This window comes from Molothrus ater, chromosome 2 (assembly GCF_012460135.2).
Source record: "Molothrus ater isolate BHLD 08-10-18 breed brown headed cowbird chromosome 2, BPBGC_Mater_1.1, whole genome shotgun sequence".
In the NCBI taxonomy this organism is placed as follows: Eukaryota; Metazoa; Chordata; class Aves; order Passeriformes; family Icteridae; genus Molothrus; species Molothrus ater.
This window is the reverse complement of record NC_050479.2, coordinates 16,970-24,106: the sequence shown is the minus strand read 5'-3', so window position 1 is coordinate 24,106 and position 7,137 is coordinate 16,970.

Genomic DNA, 7,137 nt, shown 5'->3' with positions numbered 1-7,137 from the left:
ATTTTGAGGTAACTTCTTTGTGGTTTTGTAGGTTTTTTGGTTTGGTTTTTTGGTTTTGGTTTTTTTTTTTTTTTGTAACTAAATATCATACTAGCATTTGTTTCTAAAGATTTGAGTGACTTTAATTTTTGTGGTTAAACTGTAATTTGGGTAGGAAAATGTAAATTGTATTTTAAGTTTATGTTATGTATAGGATTTTTTTGATTTACAATTTGAAGATTGTGAGGGATAAGGTTAGTTGTGAAGAGGGATACTAACAAGGTATTTAGAAAACGGATTTTGAGGATTGGTGACCGATAAACACTGTATTTGGATGTGTGGTTTTAGTGTTACTTATACGTTTTGTTTTGGTTGTGGAACTATTTATCTTGGGTTTTTTCGGTGTGTTTTAAATAAGGTTTAACACAGGCAGTAGGAATCTCGTGTGGTTTATGTTTTTGGAAACAGAAGTATAACTTTTTCTGTAGGTTTAGATTTCTTTAGGGAGCCGAACCGAACCGAGCCGCGCCGAAGGCACAGAGCGGCTGGGAGTTGGGCCGAAGCGAGGCGAGCTCTGCCGAAGAGGCGAATGCAGGCGCCAAGAGCCGAGTTGAGGCGACAAGAGCCGACTCGAGCCGAGCGTCTCCGGAGCGAGCCGAGCTCCGCCGAGCGCAGCATCCCGGGCAGGGCGAGGCGCCGGGCCGGGCTCGGGGTGCAGCCGGGGCTCTGGGGGGCTTCCCCGCCTGTCCCTCTCTCTAGCCCTCCTTCCTTCTCCCCGTATTCGCCTTCTCTCGCTCCCTTTCCCCCATTCCCTCTCCCCCCACAAACCCGGCTCCTTCCTGTCCTGTCCCTAGCCCGCTACTCCCTTCTGTTCCCCCTCTCTCCTTCCTCTGCCCAGCCTCCCTGTACCCTCGTCCCGGGCTTTCCCTTCCCGTCCCGCTTTCCTGCGCAGCCCGAGCTCCCTCGCCGCCCTTTCTCATGCCCTGCTCTCGCTCCTCTCTTCCCGTGCCCCCTTTCCTTCTTTGCCCCGCAGCCGCGGGGCTCGGGCTGCCGGAGAGTAAAGCCCCGAGGGCCGGAGCCCGGCGGCCCTGGGCCCTTGCAGGAGTCCCCGCGCGGGGCCGGAGGCTCTCGGCGGATCCCCCCGTGCCGCTCAAGCAGCCCGGCCGACAGCGCCGGAGCTGCGGCTTTGCCGGCATCGCGCTGAGAGCGGCCCCCGCCCTGTGCCGGGCCGTCCCCGCCGTCTGTGCCGCTCCCTCTCTCGCTGCCCCCGGCCCGTGACAGCGAGGCTGGGCAGGAGCCTCAAGCCTTCTGGGGGCTGCCCCCGCTTTCTTGTTGCAGCAGAATCCCTTGCTGGGGCCATGCACGTGTGGGAAGGGCTTGGGGGAAGCGCTGCGCTGCTGTCCAGGGCAGTCGGATTCGTTCTGAGCCTTCTTTGGGGGTCAGGAAAAGGGGGGGGGGGGGTGGTGAAGACTCGGGGCTCTGATGCCGTTGGGGGCACCCCAAGGTGCCCAGGAGAGGGAGCCCCACTGCGGTGCAGGAGCAGGTGGGGGGCGGGCGAGGGGCGGGGGTCACGCTGGGTGCCGTCCCCCAGAGGGACCCAAAGCTGCCACCAAATGCACAGGGAGGGAGGGGTGAGTGGGTGTAGGATGCTAAAACCTGGCAAGGCGTTCGGTTTTCTAGGTATTGCTAAAGAATAGGAATTGGTCTCTAAACTCAGCTGGGGAGAAACCCTCTCTACGCACTCATTTGTTTCCAGGAATGTAGAAGGTTCCGACTGGAGATGGGTAGTAGTTCTGAAGATATTGCCGTGAGGTTTTGATCTAGGAACGGACCGAGCTGTGCCCTGGAACCCTCAGAACAGCTGCAGGGGCTGAAGGCGATAGAAGGGGCTCTCTGGCACCTTTTGCCTCCGTTCTCTGCCAGCGCCCAAATCGTGTCGCAGTCCCGGAAGAGGCGCTTGTCATCCCGAGAGCCAAAAGGAAGACGTGTAAAATCCCAGCTCTGCCTTGGGTTTCGTGTGGGTTTTGTACTTCGTATCGATGTCATTCCAGAGAGCAAGGAAAGAAGAAATGTGACCGGGTCCCACTATTACTGTGTGAAGGCTTTCTTGAAAGGCTGCTGTATTTCTATTGTCTTTTTCCACTCCAAGCTTGACTTTTCCCTTTGTTTTTCGAGCTCTGCTGCATTGGGTGTCCCAAGGAGGGCGGGGTTCCTCAGCAGGGCTCTTAGGAGGTGGCGCTGATTCTGCTTTTTCTGAAGGCGTCTCAAAGCGTGCTACCAGAATGACAGTTTTGTGCACTGGAAAGCTTTCCCTCAGTGCCATCAGCGCACGTCCGTGTCTGAATTGTGGAAGCAGACGGACTAAGAACAGCCAGCACCCGGAGCAGATGTCTGTTGGCTCTGTGTCTGTGAGAAGCGGGCTGTGTGCTGGACGGGGAGAGGCGCTGTTGGAGAGTGGCATCAGCGCCAGGTGTGAGCTGTGAGGATGATGGGGGGCTCGGAGCAGCCCCAGGTGTGAGCTGTGAGGATGATGAGGGGCCGGCTCCTGCCGGGGGGGGGGGGGTGGGGGGGAGGCAATTTTAGGGGGAGGCTTCGCCTCAGCTCCCTTTTGCATGGAGCTGCTGAGAAGAGGGGTTCATGGGGGGCTCCCGGGGCTGTCTCATGGAAGGACTGCGAGAGCTTCTCGCAGCGTCTGGGCGAACACCTGGATGCGCGCTTGGAGACGCGGAGCATCGCTTCAAGGAGGTGCCGAGGGACGAATCTTTGTGCCGGGAAGCAGCAGCCGAACGGGTGAGCGCGTGTGGATTTGGAGCGGGGACTTTGGTCCTTTCCCTTTTCGATTCGATCTTGGCAGTCCCCCCTCCCCGGTTCCCCAGGACCAAAAACGGAGCTTGTGAAGACAAAAGAAGGAGAGGCAAGCAGCTACTCTCCTAATATTGTCTGTGTTCGAACTGGGAGGGATCCGCCTTCACCTGCGGTTCGAAGGGTGTTGATGGAAGGAAAACCTGCCTTTTCCCGGCTGTTAGGGGTATCCCAGGGGTGACAGGGAATCCCTGCGTTCCATTTGAACGGGAATGGGCAAAGTATTGTTGTCATCTGAGGGGTTTGATTTGAAGGCAGCCAGCCCATTTTCATCATCCTAAGGTTTAAATGGAGGGGACAGCGCTGGTGTCCCTCCTTTGCAAGGGTTTGAATTGAGGTCCAAATCCCCCTTTCCACACGGCTTGAAGGATTTCATTGGAGGAAAGCCCCTTCTTTTCTGCTCTCCCAGGGGATGAACTTGAAGGGGAGAACCCATTTCTTTGCCCTTGTTGAAGCGAGGTGAGCGCCGCCCGCGGCGTCAGTTTCGGGGTTCAGTTGCGGGAAGCCGCAGCTCTGGCAGCGTTTGCAGGGCTGCAGTCGGGGCTGTGCCGCTGCATTTGAGGGCGCTTCTTGTGTTCGCGGCCCGGCCCGGAGCGTTGCCGCTCGGGAGCGCTGCCGGCCCGGGCCGGGCGGTTGCCGAGGCGCACGGGGAATTTGGCGCGGCAGCGGCGGAGCCGCTCTGCCGGTGCGAGCCGCCGTGCGGAGCCGAGGGCGGCTGGCGCCGGGCCGGCCGAGGGCGGCAGAGGCGGCGCGGGCGCTGCTGCGCCGGCCCGGCCGGTGCCCGCCGCTCTGTCCGCTCCGGGCGCGGGGCTCGGGCGCCGCCGGGGTCCCCCGGGCAGGGGGAGCGGGCGGGGGCGGGGGGGTCTCCGGGGCGGCGCCGCCCCTGCTCGCCGGAGGAGCCGCTTTGCCGCCGGGAGCCGCGCTCCGTCCGGGGCCGGCGGCGCGGGGTTCGGCTGCCGCAAGTTCTTGGGTGTCGTGGTTCGGAGGTGCTCTGTAGGGATCGATCGCACGGTTTTGTGTGGGTCGCAGTGGGTATGCGCTAAGGGCTATGGCGTTCTTCCTGACCGGTACGGTTCTCGGTTCAGGTGGTGACGATAAAGGTTTGGTTTGAATCGAGTTCTGTAGTCGGATATTTTTTTTGCCGGGCTATTCTGTTTTTAAAGGCGTGCAATGGTTTCTACGGGTCGTTGCGCGAAGCAGCGGCTCGGCTTTTAATTCTGTCGCGGTGGCTTTTATTAGCGTGGGCGTGTAGCGTTTGTTTCGGTGGGTTCGAGGTGGCGTCGTGTCGTTAATAGCAGCGGGGTTTTTAAAATCTCTCTAATTGCGTTCGTGTTTATCGTCTTCCAGGGCTTTTATTGATTTGGTTTGTTTGATTGTAGTGTATGTTGTATTGTTACGGGATCATTTGGGAGATATTGTTAATGGTTACGTTTCTCTTTAGGCTTTGTGTTTATTTCTGGGTGGTATTTTTATTTTGATCGAATGAGGCTCTATGCGTTTATTCTTCAGCTGGGAATAATTTTTTTGTTGTAAATTAAAGTTGATTTGGTTTGGGGGACTTTTGTTTTTCAAATGTATTTTCTTTTGGTTTTTTCCTTTCTTTTTTTTTTTTCTTTTCGTTTTTTGTTGTCCTTCGACGTATTTGGTGGTTGTTGATCAGTTTTATTTTTGGGAACGTGGGTATTTATATGGTCGGTCTTTCTAAGTAGTTTTTTTTTTTTTAATTTGGGTAGTTATTTTCTTATTTTTTAGTGGTTGAGATTTTTTGGGTTTTTTTTCTATTTCGTTCATTAGTTCGCTTTCTAAAGTTCTTTTGACAGAGTATTGCTTATTCTTTGAGTTAGTGTAGATGTAGAATTTTGGTTAGTTTTTAAAATGACGTTCAGGGTCAGTGGCACTGATTGGAGTTGAGCGAGTTGGTTTGGGTTTTTTTAGAGGCTTTTGTGATTTGCTGCGTGTGTTTCTCCAGGGTTTTCTTTTCGTTGGGTTCCATTTTTCTGATGTGATGAGAACTGTCAGTGAAAAGAGTGTTGTGTGTTTTTTTCGCTGGCAGTTGTTTGGCTGGTGGAGGTATCTTGATGGTTTTGGAAGACATTGGTGGGAATTCGATGCTGTTTGTTTTGTCCTTGTATTTAGGAATTGGATTTTAAATGTAAAATTCTAAGGATAGCTATCTTTAAACAAAACAAGTAGATGTGCAGAAATGGGAATAAACTTTTATTTTGATCTATTCGATCTATATTTAAAATTTAACAGGTAACATAAGTCATGATATATTCCAATAAGATATTGTATTTTTTAATAGAGCGTTGTGTATGTTTATAGATATATCAATAGAGATGATAAATATAAACACAGCTCAAAGGAAATTTTAAATATAGAAATGTGTTGCGAATCTATGCAGATATATATATATATAAAATTATTGAAGGATTGTAAATCTAAAGTGACATAAATCCATACAACACGTAATACAAGTGATACTGTATATATCTTATTATGATCTATTATAGGAAATAGCCATAAATCTAGTACATCACTATGATATAATATCTAAAACATTATAGATATGGTAAATGTAAATACAACAATATTATTAAAAGTAGTTTAAAAGAAAGGAAGGTTTTGTTTTTTACTTGGCAAAAGCAGGGGTTTTATGATAAAAACTACAAATACAAATGATAGAAAGGTAGAAATCTACTTGTAAAAATATCTCATGAATACATCAAGATGGATATAAAAATTGAAAATATTAGAAAAAAGAAGTTGTAGCAGTAGATTTGGTACATAATAAAAATAATAATTTATCTATATGATGTGAATAATATATATGTGATATGTAATTATGAAGAGAATGCATCAGTATAAACTGTGACTATAAAAGTGAATATAATTATGCAAGCTATAAATATAAAACGATTTCAATATAGTTTAAAAGAAGGGTTTTTTGGTATTTGTTTGGTTAGAGATGGGATTTTTTTTGGAATAATAAAAGTATGATAGAAATCTAAATCAAAGTATAGAAATATGCAATCAATATATAATGATATTGATAAAACCACAAAATATGAATAAATACAGATAATAGGAATAGGCATAATAGATTGTATAAACGACGTAACACATCAATGTCCGGTATAAATATGCGTGTGAATAGAACTAGGAAAACTAGAACTATAAAATTTATTTCAAGAAGGCTTGAAAGAAAGGGGGCTTATTTGGTTCTTGTTTGGTAAGAGGCAGGTTTTTGGCATTTATTTTTAGAGGAGTTTTTTGCGGGGGGGAATCGCCCCTGTTCTTTTTTGCCGCCTTGGCTGCCCGCAGCCCCAAGGCGCGCGGCGCCCCCGGCTGGGGTGGGCGGCAGTGCTGCCGCCTTGTGGGCAGAGCGCGGTACTGCAGCCCGCCGCCGCCAGGCAGCCCTCTTGGGCGTGGCGCGTGGCGGAGTTTGTTTGACCTTCTAAAAATGGCGGCCCAAAGGGCGGGAAACCGGAGGATCCCGGTGTGTCTATCCGGACTGCCTGCACGGAGCACCGACGCCGCCGCGGCGCCGGCGGAATTTTTGTGGCGTTTTAGGTGTACCCGAGACGGGCTGTGCGGTCAGCGGCGCCGCGGGCGGGCGTATTTCGGCGGTTTTCTGACCGGCATCTGAGTAACCGCCTCTCTCGGCCGGGGGGGGGGGGGGGGGGGGGGGGGTCCTCCCCCGGCCGCCATGTTGGGAGTGGCGCGTCGCCAATGTCGCGGGAGTTTGTTTGACCTTCTCAAAATGGCGGCCAAAAGGGCGGGAAACCGGAGGACCCCGGTGTGTCTATCCGGACTGCCTGCACGGAACACCGACGCCGCCGCGGCCCCGACGAGATTTTCTGTGGCGTTTCAATTGCGATGATGGCATTCCGGTTCGCCTGCAGGGTTCGGCGTCACGGGAAATCGTTTCTAGGGCTCGAGGTGGGTGTCGGCATTTTGATCAGGCAGCTGGCAAAACGCCTACGCCTTGGGGTCTTTCCAAGGGGCGCTGGGGGCGTGGCCGGGGCGGGGCGCCGTGTTGACGAGGTGACGTCATTAGGCGGCACTCTGCCTGCAGTGCGCCCATGCAGACGGCAGGGGGCGCTGTGCCTGCAGTGCGCCAAAGCAGGCGGCAGGGGGCGCTGTGCCTGCAGTGCGCCCATGCAGACGGCAGGGGGCGCTGTGCCTGCAGTGCGCCCATGCAGACGGCAGGGGGCGATGTATAAATAGAGTATTAAGTATAAACTATCTAGAAGAAGAAATAAAAGCTCTATGTCACCTGCAGCTGTAGAAAAT